The sequence below is a fragment of the Dunckerocampus dactyliophorus genome, chromosome 12 (assembly GCF_027744805.1).
Source record: "Dunckerocampus dactyliophorus isolate RoL2022-P2 chromosome 12, RoL_Ddac_1.1, whole genome shotgun sequence".
In the NCBI taxonomy this organism is placed as follows: domain Eukaryota; kingdom Metazoa; phylum Chordata; class Actinopteri; order Syngnathiformes; family Syngnathidae; genus Dunckerocampus; species Dunckerocampus dactyliophorus.
In genome coordinates this window covers 15,310,300-15,327,074 of record NC_072830.1, presented here as the reverse complement: position 1 = coordinate 15,327,074, position 16,775 = coordinate 15,310,300, and the positions used below count along the sequence as shown (strand labels likewise).

At 39.4% G+C, this 16,775-nt stretch overlaps 1 protein-coding gene across 1 annotated transcript in view; it reads right to left on the bottom strand.

Annotated features, from left to right (window-relative positions):
* lrfn1 (leucine rich repeat and fibronectin type III domain containing 1) overlaps window positions 1-16,775 on the bottom strand; it is a 218,677-nt gene that overhangs the window by 76,225 nt on the left and 125,677 nt on the right. Inside the window, exon 2 of the mRNA XM_054793220.1 lies at window positions 15,483-15,545. The gene's annotated coding sequence lies outside the window, so the exon portion shown is untranslated. The remainder of the gene's footprint in view (window positions 1-15,482; window positions 15,546-16,775) is intronic.

The window sequence follows — 16,775 nt, the reverse complement described above, 5'->3', positions numbered from 1 at the left end:
TCTTGCGACATCTGTGGCATTGTGCTGTGTGATGAAACTGCACATTTCAGAGTGGCCTTTTATTGTGGGCAGTCTAAGGCACACCTGTGCACTAATGATGGTGTCTAATCAGCATCTTGATATGGCACACCTGTGAGGTGGGATGAATTATCTCAGTAAAGGAGAAGTGCTCACTATCATAGATTTAGACAGATTTGTGAACAATATTTGAGAGAAATGGTGATATTGTGTATGTGGAAAATGTTTTAGATCTTTGAGTTCATCTCATAAAAAATGGGAGCAAAAACAAAAGTGTTGTATATATAAATATCAAAGTGGCCCGCGGCATCCTTTGATTTTTCTGCATGCGGCCCTCGGTGGAATACGTTTGGACACCCTCAGTCTCGAGCATTCTAAAGCCACCTTGACAGTTGCACAAATTTATTTCCCCCAATGAGTAAATTCACTGCAAACAGGTGTGAAGTATGTGTAACAGTGCGGGGCTGCGTGCCAGTGCAAAGAACATTTTGAAATATTCAAAATGAACTGCGTATCAAAGCGTGTCACTTTACGACTCGACATGCACTGATTTTGCACAGTCTGCAGTGCATTTTGTCAAAATGTAGAAAACAAAATTGCATACATTCATTCTTACAGTCTTTTGCCACTGCCTCATGTCATTTCTAACTGAATAATACCTAATCAACTGTGTATGCTTGTCTCCCCATTGAGATAACCATGCATCATCGCAACACTGAAGCGAAAGCTTCACATGAAATCTCTGCCAATACATGAAAGAAGGAAGACCAGTCAAGAAAATCAACATGCTCTGTGGACAGAGAAAGAGAAATGTCCTTCATGGGCTGCCATACAACAAATGGCATAATCGATGACCACTGCATTCTTTCATTCCTCTTTCAACTCGCTCCTTGATGTGCTTGTATTGTGACGAGGAAAGAACCACACTTCACCTTGTTATTTACATATAATCCTGTGCATTCCTTTTCCCTTCACACTCATTTTGATATCCTACATATTTCCAATTAGGGGCTTTGCGGCGCCTTGCAGGGAAGGAATAAATTAAGCACAAATGCTACTCAGAGGTCACATGCATCTAGCTGCTGTTTTACAGCAGATCCAAGGAGGAATATATGGCAGAAGGAATGCGTCCGAGTCAGATGCCAGTGAGCGGCTTTAAATGGTCCGCATTGGGGAGCACCTGAATAATTTATCACGCCTCGTGTAGTGCTGCACAATGAGGGGGGGGAGGCTTATATCAAATGGGAACATGATGTCTGTCACACATTTCTGCTCATTTTGGAACTGTACTCCATATTCCAAGATTACATTTTTACATCAGCTATCAAAATGTTAACACTTTGTGCGTTGAAAGTATTCTGAGGTCTTTGTAACAAACGGTGTCAAAGATGCAAGGTTTCGCTGACAATTCTCCAATAAAATACCCAGCAGGAAACGGCACTATTGTGAGAAGTGCTTGCTGAGACTCTTCTTACTAAAATTACAACAGCGAGGTGCATGCTTATGTCACCTCTTGAGCTAGAAACATGCATTCTCCATTAGTACCAAGGACATTGTGCAGATACTATATGTCAATGATTTAAGAGAAATGAATATGGAAATGGAAAAAACAAGAAGAGCTAGTGTGCTCTTTTCAAGGCACCGCAGTACAGATTTGCTGTTTAAAAGTTATATGCCACTAATCGCTAATCCTAGCCCAACGGACATCAGCAGTACTGCCGCTGCTAACGCTGGTCTGGCAGCCAATAACTTTATGGTTGTCACTCACGTACATGTCTGTGGCGTGTACACACACACAAAAGTAGTTTCAGACAGGCAGTCAACAATTTAAATTCATGTTGTTATACGAGGCCAGGAGTCAGCAACCTTTACTATCAAAACAGCCATTTTGCCCATCGCCCATGAAAGGAAAATAGTCTGGAGCCGCAAAACATAACAGTTAAAAATGTTTAAATTGTTTCATCTTTCTTAATGTTACCAGGTAAAGCAACAGACAGAATACAACAAACATAAGGGCAGTGTGCATGCGTAACGGATGCCGACTAGTGGGGTTGTGATAGTACGTTGGTTAAACCTAATCCAGCATTGTTGGAAGAGAAGATAAAGGAATCTGTCGGTGCAAAATGAAAACATATTTTCTTCTGAGATACTTCTTTTTTGGGGGGGTATAGTAATGGTTAGCTTACCGTGTCACGTCTCAGGCAAGCAAACACTGGCTCCCCCTCCCTGCCTCACAATCATCCAGTCACCAGTGGGAACTCAGCCATACATTCACCACCTTACAGAAAGGTAAGGTAAAGACCCCTCTGCTATCTCTATTTAATCTCCAAATGTTTCTCCCTCCTCAGAAACTATTGACACATCTCTCAAATATTCGCTACAATCACTGTAAACACCCTCTGTCTCGTACAACGCCATGTTTGTATACCTTAGCAATATTACCCCGATGTCACTGATGTCAATGAGGCTGAACTGCGAGATCTAGTTCATCATGGCTGGCGCCATGAACTAGAAATTAAATTTTTGCGAATTTACCATTCGCTTTCAAATATCGAACATGTTGAAAATAATTCCAAATAACATAACATATTAAAGCAAAGTTATGAATCATGTCAGGGACACTTTACGCCCCCGTCACACTAAGCACGAATCAACACAAATTCAAGCAGAAGCAGCAGTTTCAAAATTTGTGCCATATTCTGGAGAGGATTTGAAATTTGTAAGCCTGGCTCCTTTTTTCCTTGGTGGCATGATGTGATGTGCATTGGCGATGGGTCAATGGCAAGTGACATTTCAGAGGGCTTCTTGGGTTTCAGCACTTCTCCAATGTCCATGCGGGCGGACGTTGGTGGCGTTACCTTGCTTCTTTTTTTCTTGGCGTGTGAAGTGATGTGAAAAAGGCGATGCTTCATAGAGACAATTCAGTGGCTGCTGGTGGCACTTTTTTCCCCAAATGTGATCAGAATGTTTGGAATGTTGTTGGAACACCGTAACAATATTTAGCATGCTGTGAAAGTGCAGTTAAACCCGTTTGATATTTTGCCACTTCGAATCCACCTCGAATGTTTTTTGCACACTTAAAACATTTGCACCAGCCACAAGAATGGGCCCTAATATTTGGAATGCACTCAGAATGCAGTCAGAATATTTAGAATGCAATTTGAATATCCAGGAACAAACCACACATTTGAATTCCGACAGCATTCTGCCGCATTCTTCCTGTAGTGTGACTAGGGTGTTAAATGCATTAAATATCTTTTTATGCTCTGCTGAATGAAAGCATTGTCATCCAAACATTTAAAAAATGACTATATTTACAACTATGTCAATTGTCCACATACTTTTGAGTCCCGGAAAATGCATCTATTCTGCATGAAGTGTGTGTAAAATCTCTTAAATTAAAGCTACACTTGAAATCAAATTTTGATGATTTTGAATCATTCATGGTGGCAAGATCATAAGGACCACTGCCACTGTACAAACACTGGAGCTAACAGCACAGTATGTGCACACATTTGCAACTCATTCATTTCCTGTCACCTTGCCACCAAGTGTTTGTTGCTTGGAGATGTTCAAGGCTCTGGTTGCCACGGTAACCCTCTTATATAGCACGTACTGTACAGTCTGTCCTATATTTCCCATGTGTCCATTAAGAGCGTCGCTCAAGAGTATCCTTCAGTCAACCCAATTGATTCTGTTAGTTGTGTTTATAAGCATATTTTATTAATAGATGCACGCTCATAACTGGCTGTCCAGTATGACTACCAATGAAATGATGTGTGGCTGTGTGTTACATAGAGTCAAACACCAAATGAGTCAAAAAAAGGTTAAAGAGGAAAGCTACCAGGACCTCTAAAAAGGGTAGAAGTCACAAAGAAGAGGTGCTCTTTGGAATAAGGAAACTGCAAAAATCCAAGGCACTCTCTAACTCTGTAAAAATGCCTTTATTAATGAAATGAGTCATACTGGGGCGTTTATTGACCTAAACCGCAAAGACGAGTGTTAAATTGGGAGCAGGTGATACTTTGTAAGCTATTACACAGGCCTTGATGCAGCTCAACAATCGCATCTTGGTCAAAGGAAGACAGATTTTTTTGCCTTTGCCATCAAGAGATCGTGACAGTGTGAATATCTGACAGAAAATGATATTGAATCCACATTTTTGTCAAGATTTTGGCTTTTAAAAGCTGTGATTTTAAACTTTTCATCAACTGATGAATACCCTATTTCACGTTAATGCTTATTTGCGAAAAATTACTAAATATTTTTTTTTTCTCTCACTCCCACACTCTTAATCTACTTAGAACCTCCTTATGATCCAACGGTGCAAAATGTGAATTCTTGCCATTTTTCAACTAGTCAGGAGTGTATTTACCTTCTTTTGGATGTGACGTTCAGCAGTCAGGTGCTGCTGAATATTTCCGTGGTAAAAAGTTGTTTAGCAGGCTCAGGTTTTTGAAAAACTTGTCTATAAACAGCTTGATCTGGTCTCACTTGAGCTGTTCTTTAATCCATTGACTGCCAGCCATGTTCAGAGCAGAGAGCTCCATACTGCCAGTTTTTGGGCATTTTTGCTGAACTTTGAAGACCCACGGAATATTGAGTTTTAGGACTACATAAACATCAAAACTATTTAAAGAAACTTTAGACTCTCTTCTTCCATCAGAAAAAAAAAAGTTTGTTTCTTGCTTTTTTTGGGTCTTTAGATATTGGCGGTAGAACATAGGTTAGTTTCAGCAAAAACACCAGATTTTGACCAAAAAACAGAGATAACGAGCTTTTTCTGCAGAGAAAGCAAATTCAAGCAGAGTGACGGTGGGGTCTGCTGGATGTGGGGATGAATCCCTCCTGCCGACCGATCCAGAAGAATCAGGGTCGGCTTCTGAGTCACCCGACTCTGAACTGCTCCGGTGTCGCGTCAAATGGCTCAGCAATGCTAACCAGCTTGTTGCTTCGGCTGCCATTGTCAACTGCATTTGTGTCTACGTCACCTACATCACCTCTATCTTTCGCAATCACGTCACTACTAAAAGGCAGATGCACCGCCAGACAAGCTCTGTGACAGTGTTAGTTGCCTGTATTTTTTGTCTCCGCTCAATTTCTGCAAAATTTCTGCAAGTGTGTCACCATTTTCCTCTCAACCCACAATCCGTCTTCTTCATAGACAATCTGTTGTTGCCAGTTGGAGGAAAAGAGAACTGTTGCCCCCTACTGGGACAGAAATACATTGCCTACAAGTCAGAAATTCACACACAAGATGAATAAGACTTTGATCTGTAGCTCCCGCGAAAAAAAGCCAAAAGTCAACGTTACTTTTTGAGGACGTCTTTGGCAGTGAAACAGTTAAGTTTGACAATTTAGCAGCAACATGATGTCTAATACTGGTTAAAAAAAAGCGTAACGATAATCATGCAGTGTTGATTCATTTTGAGGGATGCGTACCGAAACACAGAATCATCACGACACTGGTGCCAACATAAATGGAAAAAAAATGGTGCCTCATTTTGGTACTAAATGAATGCAGACAAGTGCTTCAAGGTGATATTGTGCAAGTAACATATTTATAAGTCTTGACAGAGGCACACAGCACTGCGGTGCTCAGTTCCATCGCCGCACACACATTTCGCTGTAGCGCTCTCCACAACGGCAACACAACACTTTCTGATTATTCACCGATCACAGTCACGGTGAGCGAGGTGCGTTCACGAACAGCGGAGTTCTGAAGATTGACATTACAACACAGGCGGGTCATGTTTATGCACGTTCCCTGTGTTCCGCATTGCTGTGGATTTTATAACTTAGTTTGATCATTTTATGTATATTACTGAAGTATTTACGTTACTATTCTGTTCAACTTGCATGTCAAAAATTCCATAACAATAAAAAAGGCACTGTTTTTGGCCAACATTTATATGTTTTCCTTTTTAAAAGTACAGATTAAGGCACCGTTTAAGCACCGGCCCCATTTCAAATGTGCCGATTTGGCACCGGTATCGGACAAAATGGAAAGATACCCATCCCACTGGATCTCATTATACTGTGTCAGTGAACACATTGACTACGACATGCAATGCTATAAAAAACAAATATATGCACATACAGTATAATATATTGGCACATTAACATACTTGTGATTTGTCTTTTATGTTATTTTTAAATCGAGGCCTACACTTCACAGCAGTCGCACACGGATCGAAGCGGATGATGACCCACTTGAAGCTTGTTTCTGAGATCAGATAGCAATTTCGCTGCCATGTGAGGTGCTAAGTCTTCCTGTTAGGGCGACGTTTGCTCACCTCTTCATCATAATCTGTTGGTCATCAAAGATGTGTATCCCCCACCCCAACCGGACTGCAACCTGACAAAGTAGCCGCTCTTTAATGATGACATACGAGAGTTAGCCTGAGGATGCTGTCAGATTGGGGGATTTGCTGTGGGTGCAAAGCTGGGGGTTGACACCTGGTGAGTGAATAAATGAAATACAGCATCAAATATTTATTGTAGGAATGGAGTGCAGCGCTCAAAATCTTTCAAGGGTGATAGATGGTCAGTTTTTGAAATGGATGTCTTTTCACAGCACATCTAAAATTTCGGGGTGAAATACTTCAACAAAATAATGGAAATACATGAAATACAAAAGGGTTTTCCACTAGTGTAGGAAGAAAAAACGCCACGCCGTCTTTAGTTTGTCATTAAATTCAACTCCCTACACTGCAAAAACAGCCATACTTGAAAGAAGCCCAAATTATATTAAATTGAGACAAGCTGTCTCATTTCAAGCAAAACAGGGTAAGCAAAAGTTGATTGGGTAGAATTCTTATAAGAAATAATTGTCCTGTGACTTGTACGAATATAATGAGTCCTAAAATAAGGAAGCTGTTCTTAATCACATAGCTGGATTGTAGTAAAATGTTATTAGCAAAATGGTCTTATAATATTCCTAAATTGAGATAAAATTGGCTTTTATGAGACTAAATTTAAGCGAAATATTTTTACATATTGTAGATGTAGGAGTGTTATTCTTAGATTTTCCTATAGACAAACAACCATTCATACCGATGGACAATTTTCGGCCTCCACTTAGCCTATCATGTATATTGGAATGTGAAAGGAAGTCAGAGTACACAGATAATACACACGGGGGGAGTGTGTGGGTTCCGCAGAGAAGGTGTAGCCAAAAGGGATTTGAACTCCTGATCGTGGGGCCAATATGCTCTTCACTCGGCCACCATGCTGTTGTTTTCTAGCTGTCGGCATCTTAGTTATGTTGGGTATTTCTTCACCGATCCGAGATTTTCAACAAGCATGAAGCAAATTAGATGAATGGAACTTTTTTTATTTAAAAAGCCAAAAGTGTGACTGTGTCTAAAATTCACTTAATATTGGAAAAGTGGTTGTCATAAACAATATCAGAATTCTTTTTGGCCACGATTGGCATGTAAATTCACTAGTTTTTAGATTTATAAACTACATAAAAAAAGAGAGTAGTATTTTCTTGAATCAAGTTGAATAATTTTACACATTTACACAGATTTTATGACTACATTTAATGCAATAAATCTTGGTACACTATAGGAAATTTGCTGTGCATCGGAGTCATAGTCAAGGCTTTGAGCTATTTTTGTTGTCATTGTTGTATTTGTCCAAACAAATGTACCTTTAGTTGTATCAGGCATTAAAAAGAACAAGAAACTGGAGAAACAAGGGTGGTCTAATCATTTTTTCCATGACTGTAAATGTACAGGCAGTCGACTGGATTGAATACAACTGTTCATCACTGTGCAAAAAAAAAAAAAAAAAAGCTACGGTGATTAAGATGAAGTCTTCAGGCACACTCATTCCCAAAGTTGTGTGTTGCGTTGTGTGTGCGATGCAGCTGTTTTGCTTTGACACCGTGTGCTTTGCAACAGCCATTCCTCCCAGTGACATCCAATGAAGAAGGGTTGTGCCCCCCCCCCGTTTAATTATAGCGACCTGAGAAGTGCCAGATGCCAACAAAAGACATCAAAACAGCTATTTGCATGAAGAGTCTCATTTCAAACTCAGCCAAAAATGCATGTTTTGATGTGCAGGATGTTTTCTGAGGGAGGAAAGTAGCAATTTCCAAAGACATTAGATATTGTTTTGCTTTGGGTGGGTGATAACAGGCGAAACCATGTATTATGTTAAATTACTGTTGTCATTATTTCACACGTATTCATACACAGCATGTATCTACATTTCTGGCACCGTCCAGTTGGTCCAAAATCAATGATCACATTTTCTTTGGCTTTAAACCAGTGCCCCAGTTTTCGTATGATTTGGTTTTCGAATAAATTTTGCGCCAAAATCTCAGTTATGGTACAATATTGCACGCTGTTGTATTGAGAATGTTACACAAACTAGTGTGTTTGTCGCAGCAACAGTAAGTTCTATCCTGGCAAAGAAAGAGAACTCAAGGAAGCTAATGTTGTATAAGGGGTCAAATGAAATAAAGGTCACAAACAACGGAAGACGTTGAGAAATCCTCTCTCCTCATTCCCTCCTCTCGTTATAATTTAGCCATTTTGTTCATCATTTATTTTATTTCACATTGTTTTCTGCATGTTAAACTACAATTATTAAGGGTGCACAATAATTGTTGGTCCGATATGAGGAATTGTGACAAGATTACCCGTACAGTGCAGTAGGAAGGTTAGCTTGAGCAAATCAAGCCCTCCTTTGCTGCGGCGTGTCTGTCGTAACTTCCCTCGAACTGACTTGTACTCAAACATGACGACTTGTCACTCTTTCAGAGGAAGACATTTTGCCAAATGCTGTGCAAACATACCGCGATGAGGTAAAAAAAAACATTGAGCTTCAACAAATCAAACCTTGTCAGCCACCTGAAACTCCAGCTTCGATGGTGGGCTTGTTCCTATCGCCGCTGCATTTGAAAAGTGACACATGTTGCCGGAGATGACCTGAGGGCTAAAGCGATCTGTGATTTCATCATGGAAATGATGACGGATGACCGACTCTTTACCATCGTTTAAGATACCGGCTATTGTCAACTAGTCAGCCCCTTGGAGCCGCGGTTTGTGCTTGAGCTGCCCTAGTGATGCCATGATATTTGCTAAGGACAAATCTCCAGGTAAAGTTCGTCAGGGCTTGCTGGGTGGTAGGAAGCAGGTCCCTCACCTTTCATACATTCTCAGTGACAATTACACATATGCACATGCGCATACATACAGTATATGCACGTACAGATACACGCAGACATGCATACATACACACCTACAGAGATACCTGTACACGCACACACCCACAGTACATACGTACTTCCCCACATGACCCTATTCATGGCATTGTCATGCTATTTTTAATTACATTGTTGGTGATGTCGGCAATAAGATTACTAACAGTTATTGTCACTCCTATCATTATGATGGTTAATATTTTCATATTTTAATATTTTCCACTAATACCGTAAACATAACTGTCTCAATACTCAAAACTGTCTCAACAGTGTGGCTGTTGATATTTGTTACTTCTATGATGGACTTTATGGCTGTCATAGACATTTGCTGATGTAGCCCGGTTGTTCTGTTATTGTTGTTGCAATTGTTGTTGTTGCTGTTTTTGTCTCTCTCTGCAGTGTCCCTTCTTCCCCCTCTGTCTCCTTTTCTCTTCTTCCCTATCCCCTTCTGCTCCGGTCCGGCCGCAACAAATTTGCTTAACAATAAACGTAAAATAAAGTCAAATAAAATCTATGAAACAGGAGAAGAGTATATTACACTTTACGCAGAGCAAATCTGTAAGGGCATCTAACCAAACATCACCCCATAATCTTTATTGTTCTCTGCTGTTACCATCTGTAACTTATTGTGTAGAGATATGGGGTAATAACTGTAAAAGTAATCTTCAGTCGCTAAATCTACTGCAAAACAGATCAGTTAGGATAATCCATAATGCCGCGTATAGAAAACATGCAAATCCTCCGTTTCAAAAATCACAAATATTACAATTTGCTGATCTAGTAAATTTTCAAACAGCTAAAATTATACATAAAGCAAACAATAACCTGCTACCCAAAAATGTCATATAATACACTTTTCAACAAGAGATGAGAAATATGATCTCAGGGAAAAACTAAAGTTAAAACACTTATACACAAGAACAATGGTAAAAACCCACAGTATTTCAGTATGTGGAATCAAATTATGGAACGGATTGAGTAAGGAACTCAAACAAAGCACTAACATGAGTGAGTTCAAGAAACAATACAAGCAGTTGATGTTTGCAAAATCCAAGGAAGAAGAGTCTTGAACCACTGTGTACAAAATGCTATGCTAACCACTACAACACTCATTACTCTTCATTCTTGTGAGTTCGTTGTCACTACTCACCTATTATTACAACTAAGTTCAGTTATGTCTATTTAAACTGATTATTATTCATTATTATACTAATTATTGGATTATTATTTATTATGATTGAGGAAAGAACCTTGACAATTATATGACCATATTGTGACATTTCCTTATCATTTTCTTATGCATTAACTGGAAAAGACCATAAATGAAATACAGAAAGTGAATACATGTATTGCAATTGATGTGAAACGGAGGGGGGGTAGGATTAAATAAGCTTTGCTTCTTCCTACTCCTTTTGGACATGTGGAACTGCAACTTGTACTATGGGATGTATTTTATTGTAACTTGTATGCAAGTTCAAACCATTACCATATATAGATCAACAATACTATTTGCCCCATTGGCTGGACTTGACAAAGAAAAAGGTTACTTTTACCTTCATTGAAGAGGTGATACGAGTGTTCCCAAAGACATGATGTTCCACCACAGAGACGCCATCTTCCTGTTTTGTAATGCCTCATTTCTTGAATTCCATAGTGTTTCACACCTTCTTCATGAAAACATTGCCACTTGGCTCCATTTTGGGTTATTTAGGTGAAAAACACTATTGAATTCAAGAAATTACTCATGGCAAAACAGGAAGGTGGTGGTGGTTGATGTGGCTGCCACATCGTGTCTTTGGGAACAGTCACATCAAGAACCACGTCTTCAGTGAAGGTAAAAGTAAGTTTAAAGCGTTAGTTTATCCCTTTCATTTATGCCTTTGGAATTGTTATAATTGTAAAACTAGAAAAACATGTTTTGTGTTAACATTTTTGGCTTTCTGGAACAGATTCATTAGATTTACATTATTTCTTAAGGGAAAAATGTATTCAATTAGCATCCATTTTGGTTAGTGTCGGAACTTCTGGAATGAATGAATGACGCTAACCAAGGTTCCACTGCATTTTGGGTGTTTGGAACGAATTCACATTATTTCGGATTATTACGAATTTATATGATTTCCTATGGGAAAAATGTCTTCGTTTTTTTGTATGTTTCAGTTTTCGTCATACCTTTTGGAACCAATTAATCACGGAAACCGAGGTACCACTGCTATGTGTTGATACTGTGGCTGTCAGAAGCACATTAGCATTTTCACAGCTGAGTTGAACAACTCCGATTCAGTGCAAAGAGAAGAAACACACAAAAACAAATGTGCTTGATGTTTGAGCTGGAAGAAATGCCACTGATTCTCTGCTATTGAGGAAAGCTGTTCTCTAAATCAATGTCTGAAGCCTTTTTCTGCATACTTGCACACTCGGAAGGATTCAAGAACACCGTAAAATAACAAATCCAGGCTCGTGGTGTCACTGCATTTCTAATTAAATAGCTTGATTAAAGCTAATGAACACTCAACACCACGAATAAGATGAACAACATATTTTGTGACTTCAGTTTTGCACCAACAGACAAAAGACTCCTCACAAAGACTGTGGAAATTAATCCAACCACTGCATCACCTATTTCCAAACTCTAAAATGCTTTTAGATGTACAAGAAAACATCTTTTGGCCTAAACAAGGTGCGATACATAAAAAAAAAAAAAAAAATACAATCCTAATTGGACGCTCTGTTGATTTCATTAAGAAACCATGTACTGTATATCCAGGTGAAAACAATGGCAAGCGCAATGGTTTCTTTATTGTTCATATTGCGGACCATTAACTTTCTATTTTAAACCATGCCGGATTAGCTGATGCAGCCTGTTTTTGCTTCCCCGTGCAGTGCTGCAGGCAGACACTCCCACTGTGCATAAAAGCATCCTGCCAGCCTGTCAACTCCACGATCAATTTCCTCTCATGGTGCCTCCCTATGTAAACCTCAGCCCTAGGAAAACAATCTGGTTCAATATCAGCTACATTTAGCGACTGGGACTCTGTGTGGACATGACGTGGACTGTATAAGCATCGATGCCAAGTCTGAAGCACGCATTATGTCTAATGGCCAGCACGAGAGTGAACAAAGGGGGACGATTTTAGATATATCAACTATAACCCTGCCTCCCATTGGAAGTAAATTGCCCACATAAGAAATTGCACACAAAACGTTATGCCTATTCTACGTACTGCACACTAAAATGGCAGCTTCTGCTTCAACTACCCGCTATAAATTTAAGCAGGGATTGTCCACACTTTTTCCAGCAAGGTCCACACAGTGAAAAATGAAAGGACGCGACTTTGGCACTTCGATATTTTTCGTAAAGAATGTGCTAAAAAGTGATATGTATTTCAAGGATAAAAATGCATCTCAGCTTTGCCATATAGGTGAAAAAGCCCATTTTTAGTATCAACGTCACTCTGCTCTTTTGTTCCCTCTTTTGCTGTTGTTTTTTTAATTTTCAAAATATTTCAACTTTTTTCTGAAATAAACAAATTATCCTTTCATAATATTATGACTTTATTCCTGTAATATTGGGACTTTAATGCTATATTATACCGCTTCCCCTACCAAATTTCACAAAAATGACAACTTTATTTTGTTTGTTTCTCATAATAATTCGGCATTTAAAAAATATTTTTTTTCTGACTTTATTCTCATAAAATGACGTAATAAAACAGCTGTTCTTTCCATTGCTGCATTTTTTGGGTAATTTTCCAACTACTGTATTTCAACTTTCTTCTTGTAAATCTTCTTCTCGTAATTAGGACTTTAATCCATAATATTTTGACTCTGTTGTCCCTCGTTTATCGCGGTTAACTGGTTCCAGACCCGGCCGTGATAAGTGCATTTCTGTGACGTACAATTCAATATGAATAAACTGAACATGTTTGTAGTTAGAGCATAATACCGGTTTATGGCTTTCTAAATACGGGTTTTAACATTATTAGAGCTCTGTAGACATGAACTAACAGCCCAATAGTCATTTATTAATCAATTATTTGTATGTGATATAGCGAGGGAACAATAGTCGAACTGCGATATATCGAAGGACGACTGAATTCTTCTAATACTATAACTTTTTCCCAAATTTTTGTTGTTTTGTATGTTTCTCATAATATTAAAATGTATTAAAATATATACATTATACGTGCCCTGCGATTGCGATACGTGCCCTGCGATTGTACCCCCATTACCTCGCCTGTCGCCCGAAGTCAGCTGGGATAGGCTCCAGCATGCCCCCGTGACCCTAAAGAGGAGAAGCGGTATAGAAAATGGATGGATGGATGGATGGATATATACGTAATATTACATTTTTTTTAAATATTTGAACTTTATGCTACTAAAATGACCTTATTTTCCTCATAATATTGTGACGTTATTCTCCGAAAATTACGAGCGTTTCTTCTTACGTTACAACTTTTTTTTGGTTAATATTTTGACTTCATTCCTGTAAAATTACTGCTGATTTTTCAAATTTTGCTGGTGCTGTTTTTTTGTTTTCTTGTTTCTTTTTTAGAATGTGCCATGGCTCAAAAAAAAAAAAAAAAAAAAAAAAAAAAAACCAGCCACGGGCCGCACTTTGGACACCCGCGCTTTAAATCTTCGTGAAATTTGTTACTCACCTTTAGGGAAATGCCAAGCACATGTCTGTAGAATTTAAGCAAGATTGGTTGAAAATCATGGCTGCCATGAAGCAAAACGGCTTTGCAGAGGCACGGACGGGACTTACTAACTGGCCATAAGTCATTGGCCATTTGTCAAACTATTATAAACGCTACTACTAACATAAAAATATGTGGAAAAATAATCACCTATAAAAAGGAATGTGGATGTGATGCCTCGGACGATCTTTATTGATTACAATGAATATGTGTCAGGCCCCGAATTAGTAATAAAGGCCACAAAACACAAGACTTCATCAATATCAGGGTGTATGTATCCCATAACCTGGCTTCATATAACATGACTTCCTGCTGTGGGCCCAGGAAGTTTAATGTTGTCTCAGAAATGACGAAATCATGACAAAAAGAAGAAATGATGAAACATAAGGTAACAGCATGCATTGTGTTTTGCACAAAGGTCTTTATAAAAACATTGTGTTCTCCGAGGGGTTGCTAAGTGCTAGACACGAAAGGAATGCACATGTGGCTTCATTCAGAAAGAATATATACTGTACAGTACATACAAGCAAATAATCCTGACATTCACAACTTTATCAAACCATCTCTCAGATGAATCCTCCATCTGTGTTCACAGCACAGCCATCGCCCCTCAGAGGGAGATTTTCCCTGTTGGAGCAAGAAATTAAATCTGCAGGAGAAGAAGGAGGAGGAGGAGATGAAGATGCTAGTGTAGCCTCCGGGTGGTGCACCAGCAGCTCTGATAATTGAGCCCACTCCCACTGGCACAGCCCCCGAGGCCAGCCTTGCACTGCCTATGTGAGCCCAAAGCTATCAGTGTCACACCGGGTGTGCACCTATGTGAGAACATGGCACGCCGAATCATGTGACTGAGAGGTGAGGTGAAATGGATGACACAGTTCTGACTGCAGTGCAATACAGTGGATCCCCGCAAATTTGCAGATTTGTGGTGCAAAAAAAGATTTTTTTCTTTCATAACATTTTTAACGAGAAGAAATGTGAGAACGGTAGACTTTTGTGTGATACTGCGTATGGCAGCATATGACGGAAATGACAAGAGGACATTCATTTGTGAGCTGGAGCTTACCCCAGCTGACAAGAGAGGCGGGGTACACCTGTCCTAGTCGCCAGCCAATTACAGGGCAATTGTTATGAGACTGTCAAGTGCTTGACCCACAGTATGCAGAGACAGACAGCGGCGGAAAATAAGTTTTTTAATTAAGCAGGGATAAACAACAGAAAGCGACAGAGATGAAAAAGGCTCTGGGGAAAAAAACCCCACTGTAGTCCAAGGTAGTAGCAACAAATCAGAGGAACATTCATGTGACAGCACAGGCAAAAAGAAACAAGACACTGAACCAGCGCCGTACCTGCAACGACGCTGGACTTTTAAACTCCACTAATTGTGATGGCAAACAGCTGTGCACCACTGGGGTAATGCGACTGCAGCTTCCCCCCAGTAGGAAGTGCAGCGCTCCAAAATAAGAGCGCAGGACAGGAAGTACTCGCTCCTGTCCTGTGGAACATGACAGCAATTACTTTGTAAGTTTAATTTAGTATGAACTCACCCACACAATCACCACAATCGAGCCCCTTCGGATTCTCTTCCTGGGGTTTGACTTGAAGGTAGCCTGTGGAGGGAGAGAAAGAGGTCACAGCTTAGCATGCATGCAGCAATTCATACTCCATTTCATTACTCTGAGTGTCACGAGTCACCCAACTCACGAGACGAGAATTTAACATACATTTTTCATTACTTCATTTTTTGAGACGAAATAAAGCACTGTTATGGATATAAGATAATAATAATAATAATAATAATAATAATAATAATAATAAGGTTGTCAGTCGATTAAAATGTTTAATCACGATTAATCACATCTCCATGGTTAACTCAAAATTAATCCCAATTAATCACAGATGGCAAGAAGTTCTTTATCTATAATAAGTGTACCTTTGAAGGATGATTTTAAAGTTTTTAATACACCTATCAACATGAGGCTGGATGCTTGCTTTATCAAATTTTTGTTAAACATTCTGTTTTTTCAAACAGCTCAACACAAAATGGACCTCAATGTATAAAAAAAATGTACAAGTACACATTAGTAAACAATCCATCAATGAAATCCTCTTCAACCAAACAATGTCACGAAATATAACTGTGACTAACATTGCAAATAAAGGTTTGCAAAAACACTCACAAACTAAGTGGAATGAAAACAGGGTGTTAGAAAAATAAATACTGACAAAAATAGAGTGCTCAAGGACAGTCAGTAGTTTACAGAATGAGGACTGCGCCCATACTGTAGTGCAGTCAGGCTGTAGCTTATACTTCACCTCCAAACACTCTTTTACACACACATTCACATACACAAAGTCTCTTTTGCACACACTTTATCACACTTTTCTTGGTCTGGCGTAGTAAGGCAAAGTACGACACCGCGGTTCTTTCAACATGCAACTTTTATTCTGTCCTCTTTGACAAACAGCAGTTCAAGCACAAACGCTAGTAATAATAATAAATAAATAATAAATTCCCTCGAGGCTTTACTGCCATCTCATTGAGCGTTGCGTGTGACATTGACACAAGCCCTCAAATAGCCGCCCTCGGTTTTGCCTGCCGGTAACTAGCAGTTCATAAGCCAAATTTTGGCACACAGCTCAAAGCAAAAAAATCAGTCGAGAGATGGCTTGCATCTAAAAAACACTCCTTAGTTGGGACACTCGTATGCCGAGGTACCACTGTATAGACAATAAAAACTACCTGCAGTGCTCCAGTATGGCGCTCGAGTCCAGCAAGTGGCATTTGAGACTCGACGTACTCTGTGACCACAACTCACAGTGACAGTGGATACAAATAA